Source organism: Malaya genurostris, chromosome 3 (assembly GCF_030247185.1).
Source record: "Malaya genurostris strain Urasoe2022 chromosome 3, Malgen_1.1, whole genome shotgun sequence".
In the NCBI taxonomy this organism is placed as follows: Eukaryota; Metazoa; Arthropoda; class Insecta; order Diptera; family Culicidae; genus Malaya; species Malaya genurostris.
The window spans coordinates 96,564,550-96,580,145 of NC_080572.1; the positions used below are offsets into that span (position 1 = coordinate 96,564,550).

General features: G+C 38.6%; 1 protein-coding gene across 4 annotated transcripts in view; it reads right to left on the minus strand.

Annotated features, from left to right (window-relative positions):
• LOC131437055 (nyctalopin-like) overlaps positions 1–15,596 on the minus strand; it is a 469,231-nt gene that overhangs the window by 230,376 nt on the left and 223,259 nt on the right. For all 4 annotated transcript variants that reach the window (XM_058606107.1, XM_058606104.1, XM_058606105.1 and 1 more), the window contains one exon: positions 6,497–6,868. The gene's annotated coding sequence lies outside the window, so the exon portion shown is untranslated. The remainder of the gene's footprint in view (positions 1–6,496; positions 6,869–15,596) is intronic.

A 15,596-nucleotide genomic window follows, 5' to 3' on the forward strand; every position in this document is an offset into this window, starting at 1 on the left:
TTTCTACCTTCGATTTTCAAAAAAGTAATCTTAGTAGTTCTTTAGATAACATTTAGAGCCATTAGAAAGGCTAATTTTATATAATATTGTCCACTTTTCGTTTCTTGTTTTCTTTCTCTCCAATGCAAAGCACCAGCAGCTGATGCAATCGTTCTTGCTTGAATTAAAACTAGCTTTGCGTACAGACCGACACATCCGCTCGCAGTGCCAAATGATGCGAAACTGGTTTAATGCGTCTTCTCGCCTTGACGACCGGAAGGCAAATGAGAACTACGACCTGAACGTTTGAGGTTTTTAACCACGCAGAAGGTGCACTCTCCGATGCCGCTGTTTGAATGCGTCTTCTCGCTCCGACGTCTGCTTTCATCCAACGCACAAGAAGAAATGATCGATTTTCGACCACGGTTCCCCTTGTATAACATTCAGTTGAAGATATGTGCCTGACTACCTCTAAATCGTCACCCTTGCTCAAAAAAAAACCAAGCAAAAGTAAAGAGTTTTCCGAGATGTTTTAAAATTTTAAGAAAATCTAATTTTTGAGTTCACACTGTTCTAAATATTATCCTGAATTCCTGATCATATTTTTGATGAAATAGTGAAAGAATTATGTTGCTGCTATCAATACAAGTCGAGATATTCACGATTAAGTTCTGCCCATTCTTCCATAAGGCTAATTTTGAAAAGGCGCCCCATAGTAAAGTAAGTCGTATTCACGACAAAAATTTGGGCTCAAGCGTCCAAAAAATGCGATGCAACACTTGTCCGGAACTTGATGAAAAGCGTTCGAGCGGCTGCGAAGTCTGTTGAAATAGAAAGGCCAAATTCCACACAAGGAATGTAATGCCAAGACTTTGACCTTGAGCTTTAATTTGAATCATTATTTGTGAAAATCGGTTTAACCGTTGCTGAGAAATCAAAGCGAGTTCCATTTTTCTAGCTTTTCTTCACTATTACCGGGTGCGTTCGGAAGCGGAAACTGGGGACTAGTAGTCCCAAAGTAGATTTATATATCCACTAACTAACAAGGTCTACCAACTAGATGAATTTCCAGTAAGTTTTATAAAAATTTTCACTTTTCACCGTCAGTTTTGAAAAAATACTCATGAAATAGAGAATTTTTCAATTACGGTGCTGTAATAACGGAACCGAAAGTCGGATCTGGATCAACTTTTTGGGAACTTTTTCAAGAATCTCAAGACCTTTTATTTGCATCTCAATTTGCGAAAATCAGTTAAAAAATGTCATATACCATTCGATTCAGCTCGACGAACTGAGCAAGTGTGTGTGTGAGCTCGATTTTCTCGGAGATGGTTGGACCGATTTTCACAAACTTATAGTCAAATGAAAGTTCTCTTGGTCCCATAGGTTGCTATTGAATTTTACCCGGATCGGACTGTCGGTTCGGGAGTAACGGGGTAAATGTGCAAATTTTCTCAGAGACCGCTCAACCGATTCATTTCAACGAAGATTCAAATTAAAGGTCTTATGATCTCATATTGAATTTCATCTGGATCCGACTTCCGGTTCGGAAGTTATGGGGTAAAATGTGCAAATGAACTAAAAACGTTTCATCGATTTTTTCCGGGGCTGCTCTTCCAATTTTCACAAGTGTAGGTTCAAATGAAAGGTCTTAAAACCTCATAAAATCCAACCAAATTTCATCCGGATACAACTTCCGGTTCCGGAATTACAAACTGAAAAGGTATAAAAAATTCACTTAATTCAAACAGCCGTATAATTCTTGAATTGGACAGATTTGGTTAGTTGATGACCAAATACATTGATTTTGGGTATACCGGATCTTCGTTTCAGATTCCGGAAGTATCGGAAAAAAGTGATCGTCTACTCCAAACCGGAAATCACTTCAATTTCTTAGAAGCGGAGAAACCGATTTTCGCAAACTCAAATTAAAATGAAAAGTCTTGTAGTCCAAAACCAAATTTCTGAATTTAGTTCGGATAGAACTTTCGGTTTCGGAGCTATGGGGTAAAATGTTCAAAAAATGGAAATAAGCGTACTAATTTTTCTCAAAGATGACCGATTTTTACCAACTAAAATTTAAATGTATGGTCTGACTCCCGATTTCGGAATTATAGGGTAAAGTGTGTTAAAAATTGTATACCATCACTTAAAGGGGCAAAACAAAACACTTAAAAAAATTTCAAATCGACATCAAAACTGCTCCAATCGATAGTCATTATCATCATTGATATAAACAAAGCGATTCCGGTTATTCCTTCAAAGATCTAAGAAAATTATTTTGAAGAATACCACAGTATAATAAATGATAGAATGATTGATTTAGGAAAGGCATCATTTCACAACTAGGTGGATTAAATCAGGGTTTTTTACATTCAATTAGAGATGATCGGGAATGAAAAAAATACCCGAACCCGAGAGTAAATTTCCTTCTAAACCCAAATCCGACCCGTACCCGCTAAAAAATAAAAATCTTTACCCGACCCGTACTCGTTTAAAATGAAAAAATCGATACCCGTACCCGACCCGTATTTGCCCAACAACATTTTTTTCTGTACCTGAACCCGACGGGGGTTCGGGTACGGGTCATGCATGTGCAAATCTGTTGTACTATTCTGTTCGTACACCGCTAGACTGTACACAGTTTGTAAAAATATTGTGATTTTACCAATGGCGTCTCGTCCTCATGTGCACCTCGTGCACTGCACAATCGACTACCGAAAAGTTCGAAAATTCGTGAAGAAATAACTTAAATTTCATCCGGTTTTCATTATGTTCAAGTTTAAACTCGTACAATAAAAGATCAATTTTTAGTTTGAATAAAATATCGTTTTTTATGGAAATTTGAAAGAAACATTTGTTTGTTTTAAAATCTTTCGATACACGTTTGACACCAGCCAGGAAGGCTGGGAGCGGAATAAAAACGGATCTCAGGAATCTTCAGAAGGACGCGAAGGTGAAACATATATTGCAGAAGAGACCAGAGCTTTCGGTACATACTGTGGCTAGCAAAAATAAAAATGACTCAATTTTTTGTGCATACTATCAGGTATACAACGTTGCTTCCGCCGTTTTCTCCAAAATTAGAAGCTTTATTGCGAAAAAGTGCTTACTGATGTATTATTCAGAGTATTGTCCGTCGCTAGCGACAACTTTTTCCCATCTTTCCAGCAATTTTCGGATCCCGGCTCGAAAACAGGAGTCCTCGTTTGACGCTATCCATAAAGCAATCCATTTTTCCAACTCTTCGAAGAATTGAAAATGTTGATCTGCCAGGCCGTGTGCCATCGAACGAAATAGGTGGAAATCAGAAGGGGCGACATCTAGGGAATACGGCGGGTAGGGTGAGACTTCCCGTTTCAGCGCTTTCAGGTACTTATTGACCCCTTTTGCGACGTGAGGCCGAGCATTGTCGTGTTGGAGGATGACTTTGCCATGTCGCTCTTGATATTGCGGCCGCTTTTCTTTTAGCGCGCGACTAAGGCGCATCAGTTGCGTTCGGTAGTGATCTCCTGTGATGGTTTCACCCGGTTTTAAGAGCTCGTAGTAAATCACACCGAGCTGATCCCACCAAATACAAATCATTACCTTAGCGCCGTGAATATTCGGTTTTACCTTCGATGAAGTAGCATGCCCGGGCTTTCCCCATGATTTTCTGCGTTTAGGATTATCGTATCAAACCCACTTTTCATCACCGGTTACGATTCGATGTAAAAACCCCTTACGATTTTGTCTTTGAGGAAGTTGCTCACATACAAATAGACGGCGCTCGATGTCCCTCAGTTTCAACTCGTACGGCACTCAGTTTCCTTTTTCTGAATCATGTCGAGGGTCTTGAGACGTTTTGAAATGGCTTGCTGACTCACTCCCAACGATTCGGCAAGCTCTTCTTGGCTTTGGCACGTATCTTCATCAAGCAATGTTTCTAGTTGTTCAACTTTGAAGATCTTTTCTCTTCCACCACCCTGTTTGTCTTCGACATAGAAATTACCATTTTTAAAACGATGAAACTACTTTCGACACGTTCTTTTACTCAGAGCAGCATCACCGTAAATTTCTGAAAACATTCGACGCGCTTCAGTTGCGTTTTTTTTTCGAATTGTAACAGAAAAGTAAAACTTCCCGCAAATGGCGAGAAATGGGCACATAAACAGACATTTTCGAGCGTGAATAATACGAAAACAAGAACAACTGTCACTGAAACGGCGATGACAATTCGTTTGGCACTGTACACACTCACTTTAAAGGCATTATCATCTATGTATTTTGACCAGCCTCAGCCGGTACAGCCACCTATCGGAAAACGGCGAAAGCAAAGTTGCACACCTGATACAAGAAACAACTTCTAAGGTATGAAGTTGTTCAAGGTGAAAGCTATTCCGAACCGCAACGATAAACAAAATGTACCATCTAAAACTCGGGCTCACAAGTTGTATCATGACATTTGACGAAGTTTTCCTGTGTCATAATAGACGATGAAACTTTTGTGCTGGAAGACTTTAGTCAGCTTTCCGGAATGTCTTTCTGTACTGTCAAGCAACGGAGCGGCCATGAAGAATTCCTAAAGAAACGATTGTTACCATTCCCATGCAACCATAACGCTTCCTCGCTATTCTGGGTTGATTTGGCCCCTTGTCACTACGCCAATCGGTCGGTATTGAGCTCTCGTGAAGAGAGAACTCGACAAGCTACAACTATAGAAAAATTTGAAAATTCTTGGACAAAAGCAACTAAATCGGTTGCAGAATAAATAGTAAATTCAAAAATTTGTATTTTTTTCATGCAGCCTCGTTAAGTAACTGTAATCAGTTCTAAGATGACTAATAATGCACAATTAAATGTAGCAAAAATGCATTTTGGATTGAGCTAACAGTGAATTTTTGTTGTTCCAAATTTAATTTGTCCAGACTTTGTGGCGAACACGCCTTGAATAAAATTGCGAAAAAGCCTATAAATGCTATAAAAACGTAAAACTAACCTTCTAACATCTAACAGCTGATTCAAAATTTGAACCATGAATCATATTGTCAACTGTACCACAATAGTCAGCACAAAAAGTCGGGTGAGTAATGTCAGCGACACTGAAACTCGATTACAAATCCTTGCCGGGACCACAATATTATACGGTGCGAGAAGGGCAAGTGTTAAACCAGTCCGAGACATCGATTGAAGTCGAAAAATTTGGTAAGAAAGTTATGGTCTGGCAAGCAATTTGTAGCTGCGGTATAATTTCGAAACCCTTCATTACCACTGCTTCAATGAACAGCGAAATATACATCAAGGAATGTTTACAAAAACGACTTCTACCCATGATTCGAAGCAACAAGGATCCTGTTGTCTTCTGGCAAGATCTTGCTTCTTGCCACTACTCGAAATCAACGGTAGAATGGTATACTACCAAAAATGTCACTTTTGTCCCAAAAGACATGAATCCACCAAATTGTCCACAACTTCGACCAATTGAGGAATTTTGGCAATAACGAAGGCACATCTTAGGAAACATGTCTCGACAACCGAAACCATTCAACAGTTCGAAAAAGATTGGAAAACAGTGTCAAAACTTGTCGCCAAGAAGTCTGTACGGAATTTATTGAGGAACGTTCGCAAGAAGGTGCGCCAGCTAGTCTACAATGGCTAAGTAGCAAATGTTGAGAATAATATTCTGTTGTTGTAGTCTAATATTATCAATATTTCGAATAAAATTTGAATATCTAACACTTGTGAATAATTTACAGCGAAATCAAAGTGCGTTCATACTTTTTGGGACAGTCTTTATAGATTGAACGAAGTCGAAGTTTTTGATCGTTTTTTCTCCACTATGCAGCACTTCGCACGATATTTTGAATGAAACTTCATACGATTTTTGATTGTCCGGCAAACAGTACCAAATACACGTCTTGAAATTTGAGCAAGATCAGTCAATAAGTCAGACGATATATTTGGCGTGAATCCTGTGATATTTTCGTGTTGACTTTCATTAGTTCTACTAGTATGTAGCCGCTGTAGAAATTCCTATAATTTCTAAGTCATAGGTAAAATGGCGTCATTCTCATGTAATACAAATTTATCCCGGCGTCCGGTTGAAGAAAAAAAATACCATCAGTTCATGAACTAAGGCATCCTCGCTGCATCGTCATTCAGCTGCTTTTCAAAAGGTTCATAATTAGCAGCGTCATAACTCAAACCGGCACCGCAGTATTCGTTACTCAATATATAATGAAGCAATTAGATTTCAAGTCAATCATCCTGGAAGGGTGCACAGTATACAAGCAAAGAAAAAGAAGCAAAAACACCGTTACTCAAGAGCCCCAGACATATTTCCCACCTGACTACTGCCATCCGGTCGAACCGCTCGGAACTCCACGCACCATGATTTATATAAAAGGGGAAACCGAAGGTGGTTACGCCACATTGAAATTCAATTTTCAACTACCCCCCCCACCCACACTGTCGTCCATGGTGCAAAAGGAGAAAAAGGACTGTCGTTCGTCGGAAAGCGAAAAAAAAACTTACTCACCTTTCTCACGCAGATCTTTGAGTTAGTATTTTTATTATGCCGGTTTTTTTTGCTGCACTCTTTTCCAACGGCGCTGCTCCGATGGGACGCGAGTTGTGCCAAATGGGGTCGTCAAATGCTTTACGCCGCTCAACCCGTAAGTAATTTATTTATTGCAGCGACGGAGGCCAACGGAAGAAAGACTCGACTGGAAAACCATTTAGTCCAGGACTGCGTACTCATTATTCACCGAAATTTACTTCACTGCCCGATTGCCGGTTAGCTGCCTTTTGGGTCGCTTTTGATGTTCGAGGGTTCGTGTGTTTCAATTTGTGTGGTCGCTTCGCTCGGGGCAGTGGTTTTGCTGTTTTCGCGGGTGGTTACTCCGTGCTTCTGCAAGTAGGTAAGTGAATGAAAAGTTCGTTAATAAAGTTGCCGGACGGTTGGGGAATAGGACAAGCGAAAGTAGGTAGCGATAGGAGAGTGAATGAATGGAAAAGAAGAAAAAAAAACCCTTCTTAATCCACCTAGTGGTGCGATAATGCCTTTCTCTTCTTTCATAACAGTCTCATGAAAATATGTTTCATACTTTTATTAAATAATTTTGGATACTAATTTTGACACCAATTGATTCAGATTGATTCGAGTAGGTCACAAAAGCATGCTTCAGAGTTTATGTCACACAGTCAGCATCATTTTTCCAAACTAGTGCTTGACATTTGCGTTGCCTATTTGTATAAGAACAGTGATGCTAATCTAAAAAAAGCCTTCTTAGTCCACTTAGTGGGATTTTCATATATCTTGAAAAATCACCATAGGGGGGAGTACATGAAATTTTCGAAATCGAAAAAAAATTTTTGATGCCAAACGGCTTAGAATTGCATGAAACGTCAAAATATAGTGTCATCTCGAAAAAAAAATTTTTTGAAAATATCGACTTTTTGGGACTTAGAAAAAATATGAAAATTTTTCTAAGTCCCAGAAAGTTGATTTTTTCAAAAAAATTTTTTTTTGAGATGACACTAAATTTCGATGTTTTATGCAGTTTTAAGAGTTTTGGCATCAAAAAAAATTTTCGATTTTGGAAATTTCATGTACTCCCCCCTATGGTGCTTTTTCAAGATCGATAATTGTCAAAACTTTACCACCGGGCAGCACCCCTTAAGCATGTCCGATTTAGGTCAAATTTTGCATGAAGGCTTTTTTCGAGGTGCTTAAACTTTTGAGCACTAGAACTTTACGAAAATAGAGTTGATCCCAAAATTTTGGCACCCTTATATATACAAGAGCGGTAAAAATCAACGTGTTTTGTCGGTTACGTCACTTATACCATCATATATCTGGAACCAAAAGTCACAACCATTTGATCTTCGAACTTGATCAACGGCCCGACAGTAGCTTTCAAACGAGCCCAAGTTTGTTAAAATCGGATCAGCCATCTCTGAGAAAATTGAGCGCGTTCAAATACAACGCTTTTTGTCGGTTACGTCACTTATACAATCATATCTCCGGAACCAAAAGTCACAACCATTTGATCTTCGAACTTGATCAATGGCCCGCCAGTAGCTTTCAAACGAGTCCAAGTTTGTTCAAATCGGTTCAGCCATCTCTGAGAAAATTGAGCGCGTTCAAATACAACGCTTTTTGTCGGTTACGTCACTTATACAATCATATCTCCGGAACCAAAAGTCACAGCCATTTTATCTTCGAACTTGATCAATGCCCCGATAGTAGCTTTCAAACGAGCCCAAGTTTGTTAAAATCGGTTGAGCCATCTCTGAGAAAATTGAGCGCGTTCAAATATCTTCGAAAAGTGCACACACATACACACATACACACATACACACACACACACACACACACACACACACAGACATTTTCCGATCTCGTCGAGCTGAGTCGAATGGTATATAACACTATGGGTCTCCGAGGCTCCGTTCGAAAGTCGGTTTTTCCAGCAATTCTAATACCTTTCTATAGAGAAAGGCAAAAAGCCTTCTTAGTCCACTTAGTGGGATTTTCATATATCTTGAAAAATCACCATAGGGGGGAGTACATGAAATTTTCGAAATCGAAAAAAAATTTTTGATGCCAAACGGCTTAGAATTGCATGAAACGTCAAAATATAGTGTCATCTCGAAAAAAAAATTTTTTGAAAATATCGACTTTTTGGGACTTAGAAAAAATATGAAAATTTTTCTAAGTCCCAGAAAGTTGATTTTTTCAAAAAAATTTTTTTTTGAGATGACACTAAATTTCGATGTTTTATGCAGTTTTAAGAGTTTTGGCATCAAAAAAAATTTTCGATTTTGGAAATTTCATGTACTCCCCCCTATGGTGCTTTTTCAAGATCGATAATTGTCAAACCTTTACCACCGGGCAGCACCCCTTAAGCATGTCCGATTTAGGTCAAATTTTGCATGAAGGCTTTTTTCGAGGTGCTTAAACTTTTGAGCACTAGAACTTTACGAAAATAGAGTTGATCCCAAAATTTTGGCACCCTTATATATACAAGAGCGGTAAAAATCAACGTGTTTTGTCGGTTACGTCACTTATACCATCATATATCTGGAACCAAAAATCACAACCATTTGATCTTCGAACTTGATCAACGGCCCGACAGTAGCTTTCAAACGAGCCCAAGTTTGTTAAAATCGGATCAGCCATCTCTGAGAAAATTGAGCGCGTTCAAATACAACGCTTTTTGTCGGTTACGTCACTTATACAATCATATCTCCGGAACCAAAAGTCACAACCATTTGATCTTCGAACTTGATCAATGGCCCGCCAGTAGCTTTCAAACGAGTCCAAGTTTGTTCAAATCGGTTCAGCCATCTCTGAGAAAATTGAGCGCGTTCAAATACAACGCTTTTTGTCGGTTACGTCACTTATACAATCATATCTCCGGAACCAAAAGTCACAGCCATTTTATCTTCGAACTTGATCAATGCCCCGATAGTAGCTTTCAAACGAGCCCAAGTTTGTTAAAATCGGTTGAGCCATCTCTGAGAAAATTGAGCGCGTTCAAATATCTTCGAAAAGTGCACACACATACACACATACACACATACACACACACACACACACACACACACAGACATTTTCCGATCTCGTCGAGCTGAGTCGAATGGTATATAACACTATGGGTCTCCGAGGCTCCGTTCGAAAGTCGGTTTTTCCAGCAATTCTAATACCTTTCTATAGAGAAAGGCAAAAAGCCTTCTTAGTCCACTTAGTGGGATTTTCATATATCTTGAAAAATCACCATAGGGGGGAGTACATGAAATTTTCGAAATCGAAAAAAAATTTTTGATGCCAAACGGCTTAGAATTGCATGAAACGTCAAAATATAGTGTCATCTCGAAAAAAAAATTTTTTGAAAATATCGACTTTTTGGGACTTAGAAAAAATATGAAAATTTTTCTAAGTCCCAGAAAGTTGATTTTTTCAAAAAAATTTTTTTTTGAGATGACACTAAATTTCGATGTTTTATGCAGTTTTAAGAGTTTTGGCATCAAAAAAAATTTTCGATTTTGGAAATTTCATGTACTCCCCCCTATGGTGCTTTTTCAAGATCGATAATTGTCAAACCTTTACCACCGGGCAGCACCCCTTAAGCATGTCCGATTTAGGTCAAATTTTGCATGAAGGCTTTTTTCGAGGTGCTTAAACTTTTGAGCACTAGAACTTTACGAAAATAGAGTTGATCCCAAAATTTTGGCACCCTTATATATACAAGAGCGGTAAAAATCAACGTGTTTTGTCGGTTACGTCACTTATACCATCATATATCTGGAACCAAAAGTCACAACCATTTGATCTTCGAACTTGATCAACGGCCCGACAGTAGCTTTCAAACGAGCCCAAGTTTGTTAAAATCGGATCAGCCATCTCTGAGAAAATTGAGCGCGTTCAAATACAACGCTTTTTGTCGGTTACGTCACTTATACAATCATATCTCCGGAACCAAAAGTCACAACCATTTGATCTTCGAACTTGATCAATGGCCCGCCAGTAGCTTTCAAACGAGTCCAAGTTTGTTCAAATCGGTTCAGCCATCTCTGAGAAAATTGAGCGCGTTCAAATACAACGCTTTTTGTCGGTTACGTCACTTATACAATCATATCTCCGGAACCAAAAGTCACAGCCATTTTATCTTCGAACTTGATCAATGCCCCGATAGTAGCTTTCAAACGAGCCCAAGTTTGTTAAAATCGGTTGAGCCATCTCTGAGAAAATTGAGCGCGTTCAAATATCTTCGAAAAGTGCACACACATACACACATACACACATACACACACACACACACACACACACACAGACATTTTCCGATCTCGTCGAGCTGAGTCGAATGGTATATAACACTATGGGTCTCCGAGGCTCCGTTCGAAAGTCGGTTTTTCCAGCAATTCTAATACCTTTCTATAGAGAAAGGCAAAAAGCCTTCTTAGTCCACTTAGTGGGATTTTCATATATCTTGAAAAATCACCATAGGGGGGAGTACATGAAATTTTCGAAATCGAAAAAAAATTTTTGATGCCAAACGGCTTAGAATTGCATGAAACGTCAAAATATAGTGTCATCTCGAAAAAAAAATTTTTTGAAAATATCGACTTTTTGGGACTTAGAAAAAATATGAAAATTTTTCTAAGTCCCAGAAAGTTGATTTTTTCAAAAAAATTTTTTTTTGAGATGACACTAAATTTCGATGTTTTATGCAGTTTTAAGAGTTTTGGCATCAAAAAAAATTTTCGATTTTGGAAATTTCATGTACTCCCCCCTATGGTGCTTTTTCAAGATCGATAATTGTCAAACCTTTACCACCGGGCAGCACCCCTTAAGCATGTCCGATTTAGGTCAAATTTTGCATGAAGGCTTTTTTCGAGGTGCTTAAACTTTTGAGCACTAGAACTTTACGAAAATAGAGTTGATCCCAAAATTTTGGCACCCTTATATATACAAGAGCGGTAAAAATCAACGTGTTTTGTCGGTTACGTCACTTATACCATCATATATCTGGAACCAAAAGTCACAACCATTTGATCTTCGAACTTGATCAACGGCCCGACAGTAGCTTTCAAACGAGCCCAAGTTTGTTAAAATCGGATCAGCCATCTCTGAGAAAATTGAGCGCGTTCAAATACAACGCTTTTTGTCGGTTACGTCACTTATACAATCATATCTCCGGAACCAAAAGTCACAACCATTTGATCTTCGAACTTGATCAATGGCCCGCCAGTAGCTTTCAAACGAGTCCAAGTTTGTTCAAATCGGTTCAGCCATCTCTGAGAAAATTGAGCGCGTTCAAATACAACGCTTTTTGTCGGTTACGTCACTTATACAATCATATCTCCGGAACCAAAAGTCACAGCCATTTTATCTTCGAACTTGATCAATGCCCCGATAGTAGCTTTCAAACGAGCCCAAGTTTGTTAAAATCGGTTGAGCCATCTCTGAGAAAATTGAGCGCGTTCAAATATCTTCGAAAAGTGCACACACATACACACATACACACATACACATACACACACACACACACACACACAGACATTTTCCGATCTCGTCGAGCTGAGTCGAATGGTATATAACACTATGGGTCTCCGAGGCTCCGTTCGAAAGTCGGTTTTTCCAGCAATTCTAATACCTTTCTATAGAGAAAGGCAAAAAGCCTTCTTAGTCCACTTAGTGGGATTTTCATATATCTTGAAAAATCACCATAGGGGGGAGTACATGAAATTTTCGAAATCGAAAAAAAATTTTTGATGCCAAACGGCTTAGAATTGCATGAAACGTCAAAATATAGTGTCATCTCGAAAAAAAAATTTTTTGAAAATATCGACTTTTTGGGACTTAGAAAAAATATGAAAATTTTTCTAAGTCCCAGAAAGTTGATTTTTTCAAAAAAATTTTTTTTTGAGATGACACTAAATTTCGATGTTTTATGCAGTTTTAAGAGTTTTGGCATCAAAAAAAATTTTCGATTTTGGAAATTTCATGTACTCCCCCCTATGGTGCTTTTTCAAGATCGATAATTGTCAAACCTTTACCACCGGGCAGCACCCCTTAAGCATGTCCGATTTAGGTCAAATTTTGCATGAAGGCTTTTTTCGAGGTGCTTAAACTTTTGAGCACTAGAACTTTACGAAAATAGAGTTGATCCCAAAATTTTGGCACCCTTATATATACAAGAGCGGTAAAAATCAACGTGTTTTGTCGGTTACGTCACTTATACCATCATATATCTGGAACCAAAAGTCACAACCATTTGATCTTCGAACTTGATCAACGGCCCGACAGTAGCTTTCAAACGAGCCCAAGTTTGTTAAAATCGGATCAGCCATCTCTGAGAAAATTGAGCGCGTTCAAATACAACGCTTTTTGTCGGTTACGTCACTTATACAATCATATCTCCGGAACCAAAAGTCACAACCATTTGATCTTCGAACTTGATCAATGGCCCGCCAGTAGCTTTCAAACGAGTCCAAGTTTGTTCAAATCGGTTCAGCCATCTCTGAGAAAATTGAGCGCGTTCAAATACAACGCTTTTTGTCGGTTACGTCACTTATACAATCATATCTCCGGAACCAAAAGTCACAGCCATTTTATCTTCGAACTTGATCAATGCCCCGATAGTAGCTTTCAAACGAGCCCAAGTTTGTTAAAATCGGTTGAGCCATCTCTGAGAAAATTGAGCGCGTTCAAATATCTTCGAAAAGTGCACACACATACACACATACACACATACACACACACACACACACACACACACAGACATTTTCCGATCTCGTCGAGCTGAGTCGAATGGTATATAACACTATGGGTCTCCGAGGCTCCGTTCGAAAGTCGGTTTTTCCAGCAATTCTAATACCTTTCTATAGAGAAAGGCAAAAAGCCTTCTTAGTCCACTTAGTGGGATTTTCATATATCTTGAAAAATCACCATAGGGGGGAGTACATGAAATTTTCGAAATCGAAAAAAAATTTTTGATGCCAAACGGCTTAGAATTGCATGAAACGTCAAAATATAGTGTCATCTCGAAAAAAAAATTTTTTGAAAATATCGACTTTTTGGGACTTAGAAAAAATATGAAAATTTTTCTAAGTCCCAGAAAGTTGATTTTTTCAAAAAAATTTTTTTTTGAGATGACACTAAATTTCGATGTTTTATGCAGTTTTAAGAGTTTTGGCATCAAAAAAAATTTTCGATTTTGGAAATTTCATGTACTCCCCCCTATGGTGCTTTTTCAAGATCGATAATTGTCAAACCTTTACCACCGGGCAGCACCCCTTAAGCATGTCCGATTTAGGTCAAATTTTGCATGAAGGCTTTTTTCGAGGTGCTTAAACTTTTGAGCACTAGAACTTTACGAAAATAGAGTTGATCCCAAAATTTTGGCACCCTTATATATACAAGAGCGGTAAAAATCAACGTGTTTTGTCGGTTACGTCACTTATACCATCATATATCTGGAACCAAAAGTCACAACCATTTGATCTTCGAACTTGATCAACGGCCCGACAGTAGCTTTCAAACGAGCCCAAGTTTGTTAAAATCGGATCAGCCATCTCTGAGAAAATTGAGCGCGTTCAAATACAACGCTTTTTGTCGGTTACGTCACTTATACAATCATATCTCCGGAACCAAAAGTCACAACCATTTGATCTTCGAACTTGATCAATGGCCCGCCAGTAGCTTTCAAACGAGTCCAAGTTTGTTCAAATCGGTTCAGCCATCTCTGAGAAAATTGAGCGCGTTCAAATACAACGCTTTTTGTCGGTTACGTCACTTATACAATCATATCTCCGGAACCAAAAGTCACAGCCATTTTATCTTCGAACTTGATCAATGCCCCGATAGTAGCTTTCAAACGAGCCCAAGTTTGTTAAAATCGGTTGAGCCATCTCTGAGAAAATTGAGCGCGTTCAAATATCTTCGAAAAGTGCACACACATACACACATACACACATACACATACACACACACACACACACACACAGACATTTTCCGATCTCGTCGAGCTGAGTCGAATGGTATATAACACTATGGGTCTCCGAGGCTCCGTTCGAAAGTCGGTTTTTCCAGCAATTCTAATACCTTTCTATAGAGAAAGGCAAAAAGCCTTCTTAGTCCACTTAGTGGGATTTTCATATATCTTGAAAAATCACCATAGGGGGGAGTACATGAAATTTTCGAAATCGAAAAAAAATTTTTGATGCCAAACGGCTTAGAATTGCATGAAACGTCAAAATATAGTGTCATCTCGAAAAAAAAATTTTTTGAAAATATCGACTTTTTGGGACTTAGAAAAAATATGAAAATTTTTCTAAGTCCCAGAAAGTTGATTTTTTCAAAAAAATTTTTTTTTGAGATGACACTAAATTTCGATGTTTTATGCAGTTTTAAGAGTTTTGGCATCAAAAAAAATTTTCGATTTTGGAAATTTCATGTACTCCCCCCTATGGTGCTTTTTCAAGATCGATAATTGTCAAACCTTTACCACCGGGCAGCACCCCTTAAGCATGTCCGATTTAGGTCAAATTTTGCATGAAGGCTTTTTTCGAGGTGCTTAAACTTTTGAGCACTAGAACTTTACGAAAATAGAGTTGATCCCAAAATTTTGGCACCCTTATATATACAAGAGCGGTAAAAATCAACGTGTTTTGTCGGTTACGTCACTTATACCATCATATATCTGGAACCAAAAGTCACAACCATTTGATCTTCGAACTTGATCAACGGCCCGACAGTAGCTTTCAAACGAGCCCAAGTTTGTTAAAATCGGATCAGCCATCTCTGAGAAAATTGAGCGCGTTCAAATACAACGCTTTTTGTCGGTTACGTCACTTATACAATCATATCTCCGGAACCAAAAGTCACAACCATTTGATCTTCGAACTTGATCAATGGCCCGCCAGTAGCTTTCAAACGAGTCCAAGTTTGTTCAAATCGGTTCAGCCATCTCTGAGAAAATTGAGCGCGTTCAAATACAACGCTTTTTGTCGGTTACGTCACTTATACAATCATATCTCCGGAACCAAAAGTCACAGCCATTTTATCTTCGAACTTGATCAATGCCCCGATAGTAGCTTTCAAACGAGCCCAAGTTTGTTAAAATCGGTTG